General features: G+C 35.9%; 1 pseudogene; it reads right to left on the bottom strand.

The window, feature by feature from the left end:
* Window positions 1–16,619: 16,619 nt before the first annotated feature.
* LOC122066500 overlaps window positions 16,620–23,003 on the bottom strand; it is a 10,912-nt pseudogene continuing 4,528 nt past the window's right edge.

The raw sequence follows: 23,003 nt of genomic DNA, 5'->3' as shown, positions 1-23,003 counted from the left end.
TTTAAAAAAAAAAAAAAAAGGAATATATGTTATTCAATTTGATATAATTTACATCAACTCTTCTTATAATGTTATTTATTCTAATTTTAAGAACTATGGATTTAAATATTGGGAATTGGATCGGTTTGGATCCGTTGGTTTTACACTTATTTTTCATTAAAAAATGATTTTTTTTTTCTTTATTTTGAAAATTTTACCCTTAACACAATATTAATTACCTGACTTAGGATTGACCAGGTATTAGTATATTGATACGATACATAAGGTGAGATGGAAATAACAAAAATATATATTTTCTAGGAAACGATTTAATTCTATCGTGCATGATGAGATTAATAATATATGTCAATTAATAAATAAATGTGTTCAGGTGTTATAGTATAATATTAAGTATTAGAGGAGATATAAATAATTGTGTTCAGGTGTTATAATATATCGTTAAGTATTATTAGAAGAGATATGTTCATTGCACCTGAGAGTCTCTTTCATAATAAATATAAGAGATTAAGATTTTAATATTTCCTTAAGGTTGGGGGATGCGGGGGTTGGGGGGGGGGGGGGGTGGTGTTTAGTAATCCATAATTATAATTAAATGAACCAATTAGCAACTTTGTTAACTAAGCTAATTAGCATAAACCTGCTCCCATGTGTTGGATTAGTGGTACACAACTAAGCTAATGAGGCCTTAAAAGCTTCTTCCAACATTGTTGACTGGAGTATGATTTATAAATGTTTGGTTAGTTTTTGGGCTTTAATCATACTTCTAATAATCAACCTAAATGGGCTTAAACAGACTAGTTGAACCATTGATCTTCTACTTTTTGTCTTGATCCTTAAGTTTTACTCAATCTCTCTGATACTTTATAAAAATTAATATATTTATTAAATTATCAATAATTTGGGAAAGAGTATACACTTAGTTACATTCTATAATTGATTAAAAAAAAAAATATATACTAATATATAACTTACAAACGGTTGGGCTCTGTTTTTACACTAGAATCGATTAATTATAATCGAATCGGGCTTGGGGCCGACACGTTTATTAAACAAACTGGGCCAATTTGGGCTTTGATCAATTGGGCCTGCCGGTATGGACCTGTAATTGACACTCCTAGACTCTTATCAATTTGGGGCATCAGGCCGGTGGATTGAAATATATTAAGTTTCCAAGTTATTCTTGCTCTTCAGCTCCATTTCCTTTTGTTCTTTTGGTAAAGAATAAACTCTTCACTTTGATTTTGATCAAGAGCTTTCACACTTGCTTCCCCAGGTTGTAATCAGACCCTTCCACTTAAGATACAATGGAACTCAATGGGTGGGTATACAAATCAAACTCACAATGCCTCATAGTAAACTGATTTGTATGAAGCACAAGTCATGATTCTCAACAATAATTGTTCATACACAAGCTTAGTCAACTAATCCCTATTATAATCAGTCAACCGCTTGTATACATTTTAGTTTGTCATCCAGGAGGGTGCTCATGGCAATGATGAAAACTTGTTTTAAGACCAAAGGAATGTTCTACTTAAGATTTGTGGGATTTTTCATAATCTCGAAGACGTTGGTTTAGAAGCAAGAACATAAAATGATGTAAAAAAGAATAGAAATCACAAAACAAACAATCAATTGATGCAAACACAAAGATTGGGAGGTCTAGCAAGATTGCCTATGTCTATGGTGAAATAAGATCACCTTCACTATTAGGGTTATAGCTACTCGTGCTCACACCTTTCTTTGATCTTTAGATAAAGATCTCTCATTGAAAATATATAGTGAAACTTTAGATAGGCATGTTACCAAAATACCCATATAGCCTTAAAAAGAAAATTTCAGGAGCTACCTCCCCCAAACCTCGCCATGGACTTTCTACCTCACCGAGGCTCCGATAACAAAAAATAACATCCAATATAGACCAATTTCTTAACAGCCCTTCAAAATCAAGCCACTTCTGTAAGTGATGATGAAATACAAGACATCGTACCCTAAAAATTGACTTGAATTTTATCAAACCTCTTGTGTGAATAACATATAGATGTCTTCATTCCCGTAACTCCGTATAGATACAAAACCCACACAAGTCTAGTGCATCCCTAACCTTCAACAATGAATAACATTGATCGAGTCCAATTATGACTCGAACTTCTCTGTAGTGACTGGCTTGGTAAGAATATCTGCAAGATTGCTATCTATGTGATTTTTACTTAAATGAATATTGCCTTCTAATGTAAGTTCTCTGATCTCGTGAAATCTCACATCATTATGCTTTGTCTTCGCATGAAATAGTTGATTCTTTGCACGGATGTACAACACTCTGACTGACACATTATAACACTAGCATTTTGCTCCAATTCCAACTTGATAGCCTCAACCATCGCCATGTACTCTGCATCTATAATGGACAATGCAACTATGGACTAAAACATCTCTCTTCATAAGATAGATCCACTAGTTAATGTTAACACATACCTTGGGAAACTAATCTTTTTTTTTTTTTTTTGGTAAAATGGGAAACTAATCTTGAATAATGCCCATAAGTTTCCACCATATAAGGAGGAAACAGAAAGGGAAGAAGATGTTCATCTCCTTCAAAATTATGAGGAGAGCACATGATTGCTTGGAATGGATTCCTTTGGGAAGCTAACGCTCTCCTGCCTTGGTATCTGCCAGGGGGACACATATCATCAGCTTTTTTTATTTTAAAAAAATTTGAGAAAGAAGATGTCTTGGGACAAATTGATGCAGAAATGGGCATCCAAGGCTTCTTCTTATTCTTCACATTGCCTATCTATCTTGCACTAGAGTTAAGCTTAGGGGACTCTCCAAGGAAGGGTTCAAAGTGATAAACATGGAAGGTTGGTGAGTGAAGAGCTACCATTTTGGCTTCAGTTTCTAAGCTGCTTGGTTACTTAACTAGGGGAACTTGTGAACGTAATGTCACACACACACACACACACATATATATGACCCAGAGTTACCTTGGAAAGAGATCAACCATTTACTTCTTTCTTCTTATCTCTTCCTTTTCTCTGTTATGAAAAATCTTAAAAGGGAAATAGAACAGTAAAGCACCACGTGGCTTTATGCTTAGACAGTCGATGGTGAAATGACAGCCCCTCAACTCATGATAGGTGAAAATTCCACCTTGTTGATGTTTCTACGAGTGTTTCCATTGGTCAACATTTTTGTAAAAAAATTACACTAGAGTCCACATCCTCTGCAACGAGTGGTGAGGTGCGATAAACATCGGATGACTGAGAGCATCTAGGCATAAGCTCTAAAAGGCTCCAAACCACCCGATATTCACTGCACTGGTGCAACGGCTGCAAACAAATTTCAAATGTTACACTATGTTTTACGAAACCCTCTCCCAATCTTAAAATATAAAATTCTTTCATTTTCCTTTTTATTTTTTTGGTAGAATTCATTTTTCTTTATATATATATATATATACTTTACTGCACTTCAACCAAAAAAAAAAAAAATTAACCATTTGAACGTGGAGAGAGTGAAATTTAAAAAAAAAAATCATAGAATAAAATTTGACCATACTATTCTACACTTCAAATACTTATTGGGTAAGAGAGAGAAAGAGTGAAGAAGAGGAAAGAGGCGGGATAAACAAAGACACTGGAATCATTGAAGGATTGAAGATCACAAATTGAAACAAAGTAGTTGGAAACGCTTCTCCAAAAATAAAGTCTATCTATATACCTAAAAATACTGATAGATTCAGCAATGAGTTGGTTGAAGGATTAAAGATAAGAAATTGAAACAACAGATCCTATGGTCTAAAATTTGCCAGCTCAGATTACAAGTAGTTGGAAACGCTTATCCAAAAATTAAATCTATTTTTATATATTTATTTTATTTTATTTTTTGGTGCAAAGTCTATTAATATACGTGAAGGGTACTGATAGACCCAACAATGAGGTGACATATGCTACACAAAATGTAACTAAACTGAGAACTTCTTTACCAAAAAAGAAAAAAAAAAAACCCACACCGGCAACTACTTTACCAAAAAAGGCAACACAGATGAACTACTCTTAATCAACGCGTGTGCTAAAAATATATATATATATATATATATTTAGAATACGACATTTTCTTTTAATTATCTTTTGTTTAATTTTTAAAATTTCTTTAAGTTACAGGTATGAGAAGATCAGTGCATTTGGTTTCAAAGTATATATGCCTTGAAAGAACTTTTCTATCTTAAATACAAAGATAATGTCACTCATGTCTTTTTGGGACGGAAATTTTTTTGTTGCATATCTGTCTTTTTAACTGTACATATAGCAAATTTTAGAGGCGGGAAAATTTCTATCATAAAGAACCACTAAAGCGAAAAAAATATCTATCATAAATATTGTGTTGTAATAAAGACGAATTATTTGCCGAATAAGACTCCACTGGAAAGCCAAAAGCACCAGTCAAGCATTTCTCTAGAGAGTCATGTGCAAAGTAGCCTATCTATGGATGGGCCTTGTATTTCTTCTCTATGTCTATTCATAGCAAAGAAGAGACCCCAAGCATTTCCGCAACAAGCAAGCTTCTCCCCCATGCCTTGTGACTGGGGGAAGGGTTATCATTAACTTCCACTCTTATAGTTGATGATCTGAAACACTTTTCTCCTTAACCTAAAAAGAAATATTTTTCTCCTATTCAATTAGATAAGATGTGGATTATTAAACCAAAGGGGGTAGCGTAGTTGGTAAGCAATGAACTTAGTACGAGTCGTAAACTCGGGCATCCTAAGTTCGACTCCCACTAAGCACACCTTGGCCACTCACACGGAGGTGTTTAGTGCTCTTCACTATTTTCAGTGAAAGTTAAATGGTTCTCATTTAACCCCGGTATGATCCTGTCCTTGTGGTTGTGGAGTCAGTATGGACCCGTAGGATTAGTCAGGCCGAAGNAAACCGTAAAAGGCAAAAAGCAATACGGTTGCTGTTGTCAACTTCTTTTTTTTTTTCTTTTAATAAAGCAACCAAACCGTACGGTTCTCACAAATCAAGGGATTTTTTTTTATAACAAACAAAAAAACAAAACCGTACTTGCTTTTTTCATTGTCATTTTTTTTTTTTAATAAAACTTTGTAAGTTTTATCCTTTAGTAATAATATATTATTTTTCTTGTTTCTTCAAAACAAAATGACTCGAGGAGAAAAAATTGATGTTTATTACTGGTGGTACAGCCGATCGATTTTTCATGAACGAGGCTCTGATACCATTGATAGAAAACATATACAGAACGATTCATGAAGATCGATAAGCATGCACGACAAACACTATAAAATATATGTTTTAGGCATACCTGAATCCATGGTTGAAGAATAAGAACTCCTCAATGTCTTCTTGTATGCTCCTTGTATAACACGATCAATATTGGTCTGGTCTACCCTCTTTCCCTTATGCTTTTGATTGTTAGCTTCACTTAATGGGTCAGTGATAACTATATATAGGGGTGAGGGTAGGGACCAACCCTGCAATAAAATTAGGGTTTCCTCCCCATTAAGGAAATAATACCTTAGGTCCACACATAAAAATAAATATTTCATACCATTAAGGTGTGCTAATAGAATCCAATATCTCCATAGAGATCACTTACCAATAATATTGGATTCTTTATGCTTACTCCATCTTTAGTCAACACCACTAAACCGGTTTTGGAAACAAATCTTTGACTATGCTAGCCCACCTAATAGGAAATCTTACACTACAATCATATATCTAAGCCATTTGTAGAAGGCATAGATCCTGAACCAAAGGGGTTAACATTAGATTTTGCTGATGTAAACTATAAGCTTAATCTATGGTTTAAAGTAGGCAACAAAAGAAGGATAGGATGTGGTCGATGTTTGGAGTGATTCTTTGGATGTGCATAAACCTGATCCAGAATACCAGTCCCTCTTTTTTTGATGTTTATAATTCCTCTTCCTTAATCAATTTTTGTCTCAAGCCCTCTAACAAATACATGCTTCTATTTATGCAAATGGATTATCTTGTTATGCACGGAAAAACTAAGTTTTTTGACATTGGAACTAAGTTATCTTTGTTACTGGATTATTTTTGTCTCATAAAAAATATATATTAACAAGACATGATTTTTTTTTTCTAACGATGGGTATCCAGGCCTTTGGCCTGACTAGTCCTGTGAGCCCATACTGACCCCACAACCGTATGGATCGGGTCATACCGGGGTTGAATGAGAACCATTCAACTTTTACTGAAAGCAGTGAAGAGCACTAAATACCCCCGTCTGCGTGACCCAACGTGTGCCTAGTGAGAGTCGAACAAGACATGAGTTCAAATCCCCTCGGGATCTAAAAAAAAAATGTCTCCTATAGTGGCAAATGTGTCAATAGATGGAGCAGAGGAGGCAACATGGTCAGCAACACATTACAGAGCATATGATGTGGTAGTACAGAGTGCAATGGCAGTGCTGATGGGGTAATTTAATGTTTTTTTTCTTTTTTTTTTTTGTTATTAGGGATAATTAATGCATTGGTAGATAAACTCTAAAAACCAGGAGTGAGTCATAGTACAAATGTTAGATCGGATGTGGCAATACTGCCAATGACATCATGATGTGGCAGTGTTGGAAATGGTACAGATGTGATTTGGTAGTGTTGGAGATGTCAAATGCTGATGTGGCAATGTCCATAGCTGTCGGGCTAGTGCTAGCAGTCTTAGACAGTGACTGGGCAAATCAGGCAATGACTAGGTAGCAATTAAGGATGAAACCCTAGATGAAAATAGAGCAGAGAAGAGAACCAAGGGAAAGAGGGTTAGAATAGAACAATCTTGTATAGAACGCATGTCTAACCCTTTTTTTCCTTTTAGTGCATTAAACTTGCCAAAAGTGCAGTTTAAATGATATCAAAACTAATATGAGCAACTAACTTTCATGGTGGAAGATTAAACCCTATAACTTGTTGGATTTAGATCATGCATACAAGAAATATGAACATCCTTTTCTATGAGCTCCTACATTTGATAAAACTTGGCAACTACATTTGAAATCCTCAATAATAGTGTAATTAGGGAAGATTTCATCGGATGGATCAATGGGAACCATGCCAGAAAGAATGCTTTAGAACAAATTCCTTGGGTTCATGGATTGATTCACAAACCAACTAAGGTTCACAACAAATTTGAACCCCAACTATTGTATGATATTACAACTAAGGAGAAACAATGCTGCCCATTTCCGTTCTCACGCCTAAACACAGTCACTGGTTTTAAGGGGCTATGAAAAGTCACCCATGCCACTTAAAATGAAGGACTGTATGTAGACATGGGGACCGGAATGATAGGGTTTCTCTTCGCTTAAAAATATTAGGGTCACCAATGAAAGATTTTTTTTCTAAGATGATCACATAAGAATTGGGACTTGAAAGGAAATCTAGGTTGGGCATTAATGTAATCTCTTAGTGAAAAGATGGTGGAGAAAATTAAGGATCATCTTAAGAAGCCCATTCAGGATTCAGGAAGGGAAGCTTTTATTAAAAAAAATAAAAAAATAAAAATGCAAGAGAGTGAGCTCATTTAAGGGCATTGTTAATACATCTCTGGTTATCAGATGATGGTGGAAACCCAAGGTCCACTGAATGCATATAATCACAGCTCACATCATGTAGGTAATAATGGAAAGCTACCAGGTATTGAACCCTGTACCTCTCACAGGTAAAGCAAGCGTTCTACCATATGATCCACATACCGATTGTTGTTTAACTATTTATATATTTTTTAGTATAAATAATACATCTGTGATTTTTTATCATAGATCTACGAATCAAGTAGCAATAGACCATCGGATTCAATCCAAATCATGGATTTAGTAATCAGTATTACCTACAAGAAATGTCGATCTTGTCTGATTCGATTGGATGGTCACATAACGGTCCAAATCAAACGGATTACCCTGTTTCAATAAAATTCAGTTTTTATTTACATTTTTATTCTCTGGTCCATATCAGTGGATTGATATTGTATGATTCCTACCAGCCAAGAATTCAGGAACATCGGTCTTCATTGACTAGGAGTTGCCATCTAAAATTAAGGCCTCAAACCCAAAAATAAAATAAAATAAAATAAAATAAAATCTAACCAGGAGGTTAGGTGAATGGGTTGCAAGACGGGAAAAGAGAGAGAGAGAGAGAGAGAGAGAGAGAGAGAGAGAGAGAGAGAGAGAGAGAGATGGTGTATTGGCAGTGGAAATAATAATAGGGTTGCAACAACATCAAGATTTAATAGTTAAGATGTAAAGAAGGAGATTCAATGATCAATAAGATGCTAGTGTATAATAACGTCCAAAGAGATGATCAGAATCAGAGGATGACCATGAACTTGAGGGAAGCTTCAACTTCAAGATCCTGTTGTGGTGGTGCCTGTGAGTAGCGGTAACATAGAAAGAAGATGTGTTCTAATCTCTACACTGTAGCCATGAAAGCTTTGATTTTTGTCTCGAAAGCTCTTCCTCTTTTTGAAGTTCATCATTTAGCAACTTTTGAATTTCTATTTCTCAAGACTGGGAGAAGGAGGAGGATGGAAGACTCTGAACATATTCGTGAAGGATGTTGTTCTTATTAATAACAACAGATATGATATTGCCATATAATCATTGAATCACAAAAAATTAAACTATAAGGGTCGACGCATATCGTTCACCATCGATTGTGAAGAATTTGCCGTCATTATATTCTTCCTGTATCTTTATTCCTGCAATCTCGATCACGAACACAATGGATCTTCTAGGTTTCTCCCACTAGCTCCCTTAATGCTCTCTTAGTGATGGAACCAATAATGAGAATGACGTTAGGGTAGGAGGAGGACCTAGAGCCCTATTATATAAAGTTTTGCACCCTCCCATCAAGGTGTGCAAAGTAGGGTAGGACTCTATTCCTTAATTTGACGAAGAGTGGATTTTCTATTTAGAATCCAATTTTATGAGATTAGTATCGATCAATAACCTAATTGGTATATGGGACAATAATAGAGAATATTCTTACAATCTCCCACTTGAACCATTTGACCACATAATTATAATCTCAAATATAATTTGGATTTTAACATTATACTGCAGTATTTGAAAGTAAACCCATCAACTTTATGTCATCACAATCATAATACCATATTTGAACAAAACTACTAATGTGGATCATGACGGTTATACATCATATAACGACATACTCCCTTCCATAGTCACAACATTAATAACTTCATCCAAACATGTGCAAAAGTAGGGAATAGATTAGAAAAGTCTATAACTAAATGGTCTAACATAATATTTCACATATATTAAATAAAATGTGTACACACGATAATAAAGTGAGAAATATTCAGAAACAACAAATATCATGATCATTTAAATAAATAAGTAAAAGTGTCTAACATAATATGACCATTACATCAAACTTTACATAAACCCATGTTCATTACAAGATCTGTAAAGTGTTTAGGCGCTAATGCCTTGATCATAGGATCAGTAATCATCAGATTTGTCTTGATGTGTGTAATAGACACTTCTTGTTTCTGAACTGATTCCTTCACAAAATTGTATTTTACTCCAATATGCTTCGCTCTACTTGAATACTTTATCATTCTTGGAATAATATACGGCAGCAACATTGTCACAATACATTATCAGCGGCTTCGAAATGGTGTCGACAACCCGAAGTCCTGAGATAAAGTTAAGTAACCAAATTACCATAGATGTGGCTTCAAAACATGCCACAAACTCTGCTTCCATAGTAGAAGTAGAGACACAAGTCTGTTTCTTGGACTTCCAAGAAATCGCCCCACCAGCAAGTAGAAAGATGTATCCTGATGTAGATTTCCTACTATCGAGGCATCCTGCATCATCAAAGTCTGAATATCCGATCACTTCTAACCGATCAGATGCTCTGTAAGTATGCATGTACTCCCTAGTCCCTTTTAAATACCTCATCACCTTCTTTGCTGCAACCCAATGATCCATGCTAGGATTACTCACATATCTACCTAACATACCAACAGCAAAACTGATGTCTGGACGAGTACAAGTCATTGCATACATAAGACTCCTTACTGCGGAAGAATAGGGAATATCCTTCATTTGTGCTCTTTTCAGATCATTCTTTGGGCATTGATTTAGACTGAACTTATCTCCTTTGATAATGGGGGAAACACCTGATTTGCAATTCATCATGCCATATCTTTCCAAAACTTTATTAATATAGGTTTTCTGTGATAGCCCAAGTATTCGACGAGATCTATCATGAAATATCTCAATGCCGATAACGAAAGAAGCTAAACCCATATCTTTTATTTCAAAGTTCTTAGAAAGAAAGGTCTTTGTATCACTCAATGAACCAAAATCATTACTAGCAAGTAAAATATCATCCACATATAAGACCAGAAATATAAACTAACTCCCACTAAGTTTCAGATATGTACACCTATCAAAGGTGTTCTCAACAAATCCGAAGGAAACAATGATATGGTTAAATTTAATATACCACTGTCTGGAAGCTTGTTTAAGTCCGTATATGGATTACTTAAGTTTGCACACTAGATTTTCTTTTCCTTGATCACTAAATCCCTCAGGTTGGTTCATGTAGACTTCCTCATCTAAATCCCCATTCAAGAATGCAGTTTTCACATCCATTTGGTGAAATTCTAGAACATAATGAGCTACTAATGCCAATATGATTCTCAGAGAATCCTTCTTAGAGACAAGAGAGAAGGTTTCATGGTAATCAATGCCTTCTTTCTGAGTGAATCCCTTTGCAACTAGTCTAGTTTTATGTCTCTCAATCTTACCCTTCGAGTCGCGTTTGGTTTTAAATACCCATTTACAACCAATCGCCTTAAAGCCCGTTGGTAATTGAACGAGATCCCATACATCATTGTCACTCATGGACTTCATCTCATCTTTCATGGCATCTACCAATTTAAGAGAATCATTATCGTTTATGGCTTGTGAAAAGGTTAATGGGTCATTCTTGATTCCAATATCAAACTCTGATTCTTGGAGATATACTATATAGTCATCAGGAATAGCAGACCTTCGAACCCTCTGAGGTCTTCCTTGAATTTTCAGTTGAGGAACATTCATAGTATTATTAGTGGTAACTATATCATGGAGGATACATCTTCAATAGTTTGTTGTTCCATAGGATCATTTTCAATAGTTACCTGTGGGACAACATCATCATGATGAATATGTACATCTTCTATAGTTTGTTGTTCTACTAGATCATTATGAACAGTCACCCGTGGAACAACAATGTTATCACGATGTACAAAGTCGGTAAAGAAATTTGATGTTCTTCAAATACCACATTACGTGGTTTCTCACTCCCACTAATGTTACCATCCTCTAAGAATCTAGCAGTTCGAGTTTCCACAATTCTGGTACTGTGAGTTGGTGCATAAAACCTGTAATCCTTTTACCATTGACAATAACCAATAAAGTAACAACTTATGGTTTTAGGGTCAAGTTTTCTTTCATGTGGATTGTACAATCTAGCTTCAGCAGGACAGACCCATACATGTAAATGCCCTAAACTAGGTTTCCTTCTATTCTATAACTCGTAAGTAGTTTTAGGAACTGACTTACTAGGAACCCAGTTCAAGATATACACAGTTGTTTTTAATGCTTCGCTCCACAAGAATTCAGGCAATGAGGAGTTGCTCATCATGCTACGTACCATATCTGTGATGGTACGATTGCCTCTTTTTGTAACCCCATTTTGTTCAGGTGTACCAGGAGTTGTGTATTCCGAGGTTATACCCTTCAACTTAAGAAATCGGGCAAATGGTCCTTCACTTTGCCCTACATCAGTATGTCTACCATAATATTCACCCCCTCTATCAGATCTCACAGTTTTAATATTTCTGTCTAACTTATTTTCGACTTCAGCACAGAACACTTCAAAAGCATTTAAAGCATTAGATTTTTCCTTTAATAAGTAGACATAACAATATCGTGAGTAATCATCAATGAAGGTGATGAAATATTTTTCACCAGTTATACAAGGATCAAAATGGCCACAAATGTCAGTGTGTATCAATTGCAGAAGTGAATTGGTCCTTTTGGCAGCAACTTTTTTTGTTTTAGATTGCTTACCTTTGATGCAATCTATACAAGTGGTGAAATCAGTGAAGTCTAGATTTGTCAATATTTGATGCTTCACTAACCTCTCCATTCTAGGTCTAGAAATATGACCTAAACGTCTATGCCATAGGGATGAGGAATCATCATTGTTGGATTTATGCTTTGATCCAACATTCACATGCAGTGCAAGAATGGATTTAGAAAAATTAGAATCTAAATTAAGTTTATAAAGACTATCACATAAATATCCAGTGCAAACTAGATTGGTGTCTTTAAAAACGTTTACAACCTTATCACCAAAATTAAACTTAAAACCTTCACAATCAAGCCTCGATAATGAAACTAAATTTCTAGTAATAGAAGGAACATAAAGAGTGTCCATAAGGTCCAACTGGAATCCGGTATCCAAAATGAGTCTATAAGTGCCGATGGATCGAACTTCAGACTCTTGTCGGTTTCCCATGTAGACGACGCTCTCACTTTGATTTGGTTTCCGGGTTGTAAGAAAGCCCTGCATAGAATTAGAACTATGAACAGTTGCTCCTGAATCAAGCCACCAAGTATTACAAGGAACATCAACAAGATTGGTTTGAAAACATACTAGGATAGAATCATTACCCTTCTTTTCGAACCAAGTCTTGCGTTTCTGACAGTCTTTCTGAATGTGTCCTACTTTCTTACAAAAGAAACACTTTAAGTTGTCAGTTTTCTTTTCCTTGCCATTAGACTTTGGATTGGAGGCTTTCTTTGATGCATTATTCTTTTTAAAATTTCCTCTCTTCCTTTTATTCTGGTTGGATACAAAATTGACCTCCTGGCCTCCCTCGTCATTCAATCTCCTTTCCTCTTGGATGCACATTCTCTGAAGTTCATTCAGAGTTCACTTATCTTTATTTGTATTGTAGTGGATCTTGAATGCTCCAAAACGAGGAGGAAATGAAGTCAGAATGATTTGGACAAGACAACCTTCATTCATTATCAATTCGAAGGGCTTTAGTTTTGCACAGATACTTGCCATTTCAGAGATATGGTCCCCTATCCCATTAGTACCAGTATGCTTCATTGTTACTAGTTTGGTCATCAAAGTCCCAGCCAAAGATTTATCAGCAGTAGTAAAATGGTTCTCTACATTGATTAGGTATTCCTTTGCATTTTCAGAAGTTGGTATGGAGCTTTTGATAGTCTTGCTAATCATCTTCTTGATATATAAAATGCATAGATGGTTGGAACGCTCCCACCAATTATGTAATGTAACCTCATCATCAGTGCTCTCATCAGTGAGAGCAACATGTTTCTTATTACGCAAGGCATAATCATGATCCATGGTAGCAAGGTAACAAATAAGTTCTTCATGCCAGTCATTAAAGTTTGATTCATTCAAAAGTGGCACGTTATTCGAAATAGGGATAGGTGTTGAACCTATGAATAAGAGTAAATAATACATGCATATCAATCATCATGCTTTGAGTTTCAGTAATAGAATATTAAAATTCTAGAAAAGTAATCTATTGCATCATTACAATCTATCCTGTGAGATCGAGATGGTAACATGCTAATGGTTCACTTTATATTAGATGGAAGACATCATTAGGGTAAAAAAAAATTTAAGTCATCAAAATGGTCAAATAAGATGTATACCTGTGGATATTCTCATCCCATTTAACTGTTAAACTGTCATATATAGATCAATGTAGTCAATCAAGAATGTATACCTGCGGATATTTTCATTCTATCTTGACCGTTACATAACGATCATCATAAGACCCTAAAGTTTGAAATTTAAATTGAATGTGTGATACGATTATGTTTAAGGCCAATATATATAATTATTGTGATCAAGAAAAATATGTACCTATGGATACTCCCATTCAACTTAATCACATAATCATTGATGCCCCAAATGCATTTAAAATTGAGAATTATACACTTTCAATTTAAATTTAACATAAATTGTCATCCAAGCATCATAGGTATTCTAAAATAATGCATGAAGACATAGACAACATATATTTCTATCTATTTCTATCATAAAAGTATTCTAAAGAATGTATACCTGCGGATATTCCCATTCTATCTTGACCGTTACATAACGATCATCATAAGACCCTAAAGTTTGAAATTTAAATTGAATGTGTGATACGATTATGTTTAAGGCCAATATATATAATTATTGTGATCAAGAAAAATATGTACCTATGGATACTCCCATTCAACTTAATCACATAATCATTGATGCCCCAAACGCATTTAAAATTGAGAATTATACACTTTCAATTTAAATTTAACATAAATTGTCATCCAAGCATCATATGTATTCTAAAATAATGCATGAAGACATAGACAACATATATTTCTATCTATTTCTATCATAAAAGTATTCTAAAAAAATAGAAATTCAGTTGGTAATATAGAGCATAAGTAGAAATAGATGTACAATCCATGAAATACGTACAAAATTAAGTAGAGAGTACAAAGAAACCATATCTGTTATGATTAGAATCATAAATAAGGCATAAAGAGAAGATGGACTTACATAATGGGTTTATTTCATTAAATCCCATAATATGGGCTTTTATAATGGGTTTAGTTCATTAAACCCCTCATATGGTTTTTTTTTTTTTTTTTTTTTTTTTTTTTTTAAGTAGGGTGCCACAAACTCAAAACCCTAAACTATATTATACAAAATAAACCCTTGAATAAAGTATAACAAATAAACCCTAATTTTACAATTAGAGTTTAAATATTTTCAATACTTGTGAGTCCCATACAAATAACATAAAGAAAATTTTGCAATTGTTCATATAATATTGGTCATAAATCATATGGATTAATATCAAAATTAATACAATTCATCCCATTCAAGCCGATCCGATCAATCGGATCATACAAACATAATATAGGTTGAGTACTGCCGGAACAGTAATCGACATTCTTCATGAACAGTGCCGTAAACAGTGATCGATACTATTCATAAACAGTGCCATGAACAGTAATCGGCACTATTCATGAACAGTGTTGTGAACAGTGATCACCACTGTTCATGAACAGTGCCGTGAGCAGTAACCTAACCTCACCCATCTTCTTTAACATAAAATGGGTACTATTCATGAACAGTACTAAGTACCATTCATAAATAGTATTCTCCATGTGATTCAAGAACGTATTAGCGTAATCATACAATTCTGATACCACTTGAAGGATGTTGTTCCTATTAATAACAACAGATAAGATCTTGTCATACAATCATTGAATCACAAAAAATTAAACTATAAGGGTCGACGCATACCGTTCACCATCGACTGTAAAGAATTTACCGCCATTATATTCTTCATGTATCTTTATTCCTGCAATCCCGATCACGAACACAATGGATCTTCTAGGTTTCTCCCACTAGCTCCCTTAATGCTCTCTTAGTGATGGAACCAATAATGAGAATGACGTTAGGGTAGGAGGAGGACCTAGAGTCCTATTATATAAAGTTTTGCACCCTCCCATCAAGGTGTGCAAATAGGGTAGGACTCTATTCCCTAATTTGACGAGAAGTGGGTTTCCTATTTGAAATCCAATTCTATGAGATTAGTATCGGTCAATAACCTAATTGATATATGAGACAATAATAGAGAATATTCTAGAGAATATTCTTACAGGTAATGCTTAAGGTAAGGGATACTTCCCAATTTGTGTTGGAGTTACTAGGTGGTCCAGGTTGTAATATGTTTTCTCTTTTTATTTTCCTCTTAATATAATTGATCTTTTAGCAAAAAAAAAAAAAAGTCTATTTACCTTGACGCACACTAAAATGTTATAGTTCAAAACTATTAAAAGAACAGACTATTGAGATGTGTATGTTTATCCGTTAAAGCCTCAATTCAACTCGACTCAATCGACACGGTTCAACTTGGCTCTACATATGTGTGTGAAAAACACCCAAAACAACTTAGGCATGAGTGAAGAGATATACCTCTCTCAATGGAACCCTTAACCTTAAAATCCCATTCTTACTTATTAATCTCTTGTTGTTTTCTTCCACTTTCAATGTAGGAGTAAAGTTCTCACACGAAAGTGTCTTTTTCAAAAGCAACTCTAAAGCCAATAAAAGCTTTGTGAAGGGAAAAAACCAATCAAATAAAAGTATTTTGAAACTTATTTAAACACATTTTCCAACAACGATTTAAAAATCAAGGGCAAAAAGGGCCTTTCATGGTGGGTTTTATGGCTTGGGATGGGCCATAAAGATTAATTGATAACCCTCTCTATCCAATACATCTAAGAGTTTGGATCAGATCCTCCTTCGAGAATCATTCTTGTAAGGTGTTTGATCTACACTTAGAATCCACTTTATGTGAAAACCTGTTGTAAAAAGAAAAAGATTGAGTGGATTACATGTGTGGATCAGGCATCTATGAGAACCTACGAGAACCTGATCCAGTACAAGGTGTGGTGGAATATATCTGCGATAACGCATGTTAGCAAGCTTTATATGGAAATAAAGTCTTGTAACTCACCAACATTCACTTCATGCTATTTCTTTTGTTGGCAACAGTATCAAATTCCATACAAGGCTCAACATTCTGTAGTTGTTCAAGGAAACGTTAAGTATCAAATCAGTAAGTAGAAAGATACATAGGAGGGAAAACAAAAAATGGAGATCTTAAAGCAGTTTCAATTACAATCTAAATTTCTCCTTCATTATCAAAATTATTAGGGGACATACCATTTGGTTTATTGTTGGATGTAACCACCCTGTAGTTATGGCTTTCAAAATAGCAATGGCTTCCAGCCCCCCAGCAGCACCAAGACTGTGCCCTATCATAGACTGTCAAAAAGAAAAAGGAAAAAATCATAAGGGAAAAAGTAGTCTATCAGAGAGTGCACTGGCAGCATCTAGACAAAGGGTGGCAAAATACCCACTTGCTTTCATGAAAGGTGAAAATGGCTGCCCTGTTAATATTTCTTCGAGCACTTTCATTGGCCTTAATACTATTGTAGGGGCCATGTTGCTAGACAGAGAATCCTTCCTCACATCATAAATGATAAGGAAGCTCAAGAACCAAGGACATAAAAGAGAAAAATGATTGCGCACATAAAAAAAAATGTTAGATCAAACACTAAGAAACACGAATAATAAAGAGACATAGATCCGTAAGACATAGAGATTTAACGAGGTTCACACACCAGGGTGGTGTGCTACGTCCTCGGGCGAAGAAGAAGATGATTCACTATGCAGAAGAGAAATTACACCCTAGCAGCTGCGAGGAAAAACTCGCCCTGAAACCCTAGCTGCATGAAAACCCTGGAATATAATGACTCTCTCAACAAGCAACAGTACATTATATATACTCCAAATCACGGGTCGACCCCTCTGCTTCCATCACAGATCTCAGAAAATTTTCCATTTGGGTCACCACCAAAATATGTCGGATCGGGTCAATCTTCAAAACATGTCAAGAATTCGAGACAAACTTAACAAATCTCCATCTTGGCTTGAATTCTCCTCCAACAGATAAACAAATAGCTAATATATTCATCTTCTTCAATAGCCCTCCAAAGGGCTGAACTCAAACACGATAAACACCAAGTAAGTTCGAGCATTCAAGCAATACTCGAACTTACCAACACATAAAGGCTTAGTCAATATATCAGCTGGATTGTCTTCAATACCAATCTTCAATACTTGAATATTACCTTGAACAATTATCTCTTTTATGAAATGATACCGAACATCAATATGCTTTGTCTTCTCATGATACATTGGATCTTTAGTCAAGTGAATAGCACTCTGGCTATCACAATGGACAACAGTCACCCCATGATTTATGCTGAGTTCTCTCAACAAACCTCTAAGCTAAATAGCTTCTTTAATTGCCTCAGTCACTGCCATATACTTTGCTTCAGTAGTAGATAATGCAACTGTAGTCTGTAAAGTAGCTTTTCAAGTAACCGTACTTCCTCCAAGAGTAAATACATAGCCTGTGAGTGACCTCCTCTTGTCAAGATCACCTGCATAATCTGAATCAACATAATCAGATAAACTATCACCATTCCTCCCAAACTCCAAACAAACACCAGAGGTCCCTTTCAAGTACCTAAGTATCCACTTCACTGCTTCCCAATGAGCTTTACCTGGACATGACAAATATCTGCTCACCACACTGACAGCTTGTGAAATTTCAGGACGAGTGCAAACTATAGCATACATAATGGAGCCAACTGCATTAGAGTATGGAACACGTGACATATACTCCACCTCTTTATCTGTCTTAGGTGATAGAGCAGTTGAAAGTCTAAAATGAGATGCAAGAGGAGTAGTTGCAGGTTTGGCATCTTTCATGCCAAAACGATTCAATACCTTCTCAGTGTACTTTTGTTGAGATAGCCACAGCCTCCCTGCTTTTCTATCCCTCTTGATCTCCATACCAATGATCATCCTTGCTGCCCTTAAATCTTTCATCTCAAATTCAGAACTTAATTGTTCCTTCAACCTATTGACCTCATTCTTATCTTTTGCTGCAATCAACATATCATCAACATAAAACAACAAATATATGAATGACCCATCAGAGAGCTTTCTAAAATAAACACAACAGTCATATTGACACCTGGAGTATCCAAAACTAGCCATAACTGAATCAAACCTTTTATACCATTGTCTAGGAGACTGTTTTAAACCATATAGAGACTTCTTCAACAAGCATACATGGTCCTCCTTACCTTCAATAACAAACCCTTCAGGTTGATCCATATAAATATATTCTTCTAGTTCACCATGCAAAAATGATGTTTTCACATCAAGTTGCTCCAACTCCAAATCATGCATAGCAACAAAGGCAAGTAGGACACGAATAGAACTATGCTTAACAACAAGTGATAAAACATCATTAAAATCAATTCCTTGTACCTGACTGTAGCCCTTTGCAACCAAGCGTGCCTTGTACCTAGCATCTTCAACACATGAGGCAGATTCCTTCTTCTTGAAGATCCATTTGCAACCAACAATTTTCTTCACTATTCTCGGCTTCATAAGCTCCCAAGTCTGATTTTTATGATGAGATTCCATCTCCTCATTCATGGAAATCAACCATTTTGTAGAATTAATTGAAGCAACAGCTTCAGAATATGTTGCAGGCTCACTATTTTCAATTGTATCTGAAACAGACAATGCATAAGCAACAAATTCAGCATGCCCATACTTTTGTAGTTGTCTAATATTCTTCCTTGGTCTATCCTTGGTAATGTTGTACCGCTCTTCTTCTTGATTCTCTTGAGCATCATCTCCTTCAGTAAAAGTAGGCATCTGGACTAAAGTAGATTGTGCTTTGTTTGAAGATGAACCACCAATTTCAAACTCCACATTCTCTCTAGATTTTTCTTGACCTTAATCACAATGAATAGGAGCTTCTTTCCTAGGATGCAACATAGCAAATTCATCAAAAGTAACATCTCTGCTAATAAGAAACTTTGGAGACTTTGGATCAGAACACCACAACCTGTATCCTTTCACTTCAGATCCATACCCAAGAAAAATGCATTCTTAGCCCTAGGTTCCAACTTTCCTTCCTTTACATGTGCATAAGCAGGACATCCAAATACTTTTAAATTTGAGTAGTCTGCAGGTTTACCTGACCAAACTTCTTCTGGAGTCTTGCACTCAATAGCTGTGCAAGGAGATCGATTCACCAACAAGGTTACTGTGTTAACTGCTTCTGCCCAGAACTCCTTGCCCAATCCTGCATTTGATAACATACACCTTGCCTTTTCTAGCAAGGTTCTATTCATACGCTCTGCCACTCCATTCTGTTGGAGTGTTTTAACAACTGTATGATGTCTTGCAATACCTTCATTTTTGCAGAACTCATTAAAGTCACCTTCACAAAGCTCTAGGCCATTATCGGTTCTCAACCTTTTAATTTGTTTCCTGGTCTGCTTCTCAAGCAAATTCTTCCACTGTTTGAAAGTGACAAATACTTTATTTTTGTGCTTCAAGAAATAGACCCAAACATTTCTAGAGAAATCGTTAATGAAAGTAAGCAAGTATCTTGCACCAGCCCCCTTTGAAGCAACCCTGGAGGACCCCCATAGGTCTGAATGAATGTAGTCCAAAGTTCCCTTGGTCCTGTGAATAGCAGTATTGAAACTAACTCTTTTCTGCTTCCCAAACACACAATGCTCACAGAACTCCATTGCTCCTATACTCTGACCACACAACAAGCCCCTTTTACTTAATGATGCCATCCCTCTTTCACTTATATGGCCTAACCTCATGTGCCATAATTTTATGACATCTGATTCAGACATAGATGATGAGGCTGCTGCAACAGACCCAGTGACTGTAGTACCCTGCAACACATACAAACTGTCAGCCTTGATTCCTTTCATCAATAAGAGAACACTCTTGCTGATCTTCATAACTCCACCTTCAGCTGTATACTTGCACCCATTTGAATCAAGAGTGCCTAAACTGATGAAATTCTTCTTCAAATCAGGGACATGCCTGACATTGGACAAGGTTCTGACAATGCCATCATATATCTTGATATTGATCGTTCCCATTTCAATAGTCTTACAAGAAGCATTATTTTTCTTCAACACAACTCCACCTCGAACTGATTCGTATGTGGAGAACCATTCACGATTGGGACACATATGGTAGGAACAACTAGAATCAAGAATCCATTCATCCTGTGATCTAACTTTATCATCAGTCACCAAAAGCATATCAGACTCACTCTCATCTTCAGCAATACTAGCTTCTGCAGAATCATCTCTTTTCTGTTGATTTTGAGCACCACCACCTGCCTTCTGCTTATTTAAAAGCTTATAGCATTCAGATTTAATATGCCCCTTTTTCTTACAGTACTTGCAGGTTAAATTCTTGTGTTTAGATTTTGATATATCCTTCTTTTTGTCACCATCTGAACCCCTTTCATTCGTTCTCCCTCTAGCTACCAAACCAACACCATCAGATTTATTGGTAGTTGTCAACTCATCATCAATCTTCTGCTTGCTTTGCAGATTCGTTTTGACATCCTCAATAGAGATTGTCTCTCTACCATAAATCATGGTATCCCTAAAATGCTTATAAGAAGGAGGCAGAGAACATAACAATAATAGGGCCAAATCTTCATCGTCTATTTTAACATCTATCATTTTCAAATCAGTAACAATAGAATTGAACTCAAATATATGAGATTTAATGGAAGTGCCTTCAACCATATGAAGGGTATACAGTTGTTGCTTCAATCTCAACCTATTGGTGAGGGATTTGGTGAGGTAGAGGTTCTCTAACTTCACCCATAACTCTGCAGCCATTTTCTCTGAGAGAACTTCCTATAGAACATCATTCGAAAGACACAACTAAATAGCTGAAAGGGCTTTATCATCCAAATCGCTCCACTCATCATCGGACATAGTTGCAGGTTTCTTCACCTTCCCAAATAGGGTTTTCTTCAAACCCTGCTGCGTGAGAACAACCATCATTCGAACCTGTCATAAACTAAAACTGATGTTTCCATCAAACCTATCAATATCGTATTTTGTTGAAGCCATGGATCGAAGTAACCCAGACCTCTGATACCAGTTTGTTAGATCAAACACCAAGAAACAAGAATAATAAAGAGACAATAGATCCGTACGACACAAAGATTTAATGAGGTTCATACACCAGGGTGGTGTGCTACGTCCTCGGGCGAAGAAGGAGATGATTCACTATGCAGAAGAGAAATTACACCCTAGCAGTGGCGAGGAAAAACTCGCCCTGAAACCCTAGCTGCGTGAAAACCCTGGAATATAATGACTTTCTCAACAAGCAACAGTACATTATATATACTCCAAATCGTGGGTCGACCCATCGAGTCATAGTCGATCCGGTCGAACCATACCGCGGGGGCGTAGCCCCCGCACGCCCATACGAGATCAGTGATGGGCTCTGGGCTTGGGCCTATCGGGCCAACCCCTCTACTTCCATCACAGATCTCAGAAAATTTTCCATTCGGGTCGCCACCAAAATATGTCGGATCGGGTCAATCTTCAAAACGGGTCAAGAATTCGAGAGAAACTTAACAAAAAAAGATGTTATTTATTTAATGTCCAATTTTTATGCATAGTTGTGTATAATACCGTCCGTGCTTTGGTCCTTCATGTAGAAAGAGACATAAATTCTAAGACGACACACCCTCACTCGCTCAGTTGTCCGGTGGTAGAAGCAACGACTGTGTTCATACACAGCCATTCACAAAACCTTTTGTCTCATTAAATCAGTCCATAAATCATTTGTCACACACACACACACACACACACATATATATATATATATATATAGAGAGAGAGAGAGAGAGAGAGAGAGAGAGAGAGAGAGAGAGAGAGAGAGAGAGAGAGAGAGAACCTTGGCTGCATTTATTTTGATATTTGAAGAATTCTTGAACACCGATTCTATAGCATTCATCTCTGCGAGGTCACCAACAATTGAGGATGTTGCATGCGCATTTACGTAGTTACCTGCGACCAAAAGAAAAAGATAAATGTGATTTGATTTTATTATTCACACATACATACATACGGAAAATGATTCCTTCGAAGCTATTTTTGATTGCCTTCCCTCATGCTTACCATTTGTATGCCACTTGGACTGGTAATTTAATAGGGTAATTAGAGATAAATTTGGGATCCTCCAAATAAATCATCTATCAAGTTCAATGGCCAATAGTTTTTTACATTTGATTTTTCAATGTTAAATACATTGATGTGAATAGATGATGATGTTAGCAACATGTCCATCAAATTTAGGCCTAATGGAAAAGATTAAACTAAATCTTCCAAGTTTACATAACTGACTATTGACAGAGAAATTGAAAACAAACAAACAAAGACATACAATACCTCTTCTAGTGATACATCAG

This window comes from Macadamia integrifolia, unplaced genomic scaffold, assembly GCF_013358625.1.
Source record: "Macadamia integrifolia cultivar HAES 741 unplaced genomic scaffold, SCU_Mint_v3 scaffold2421, whole genome shotgun sequence".
Classification (NCBI taxonomy): Eukaryota; Viridiplantae; Streptophyta; class Magnoliopsida; order Proteales; family Proteaceae; genus Macadamia; species Macadamia integrifolia.
Note: the sequence above shows the minus strand (reverse complement) of the source record. Positions and strands in the feature narration are given on the sequence as shown.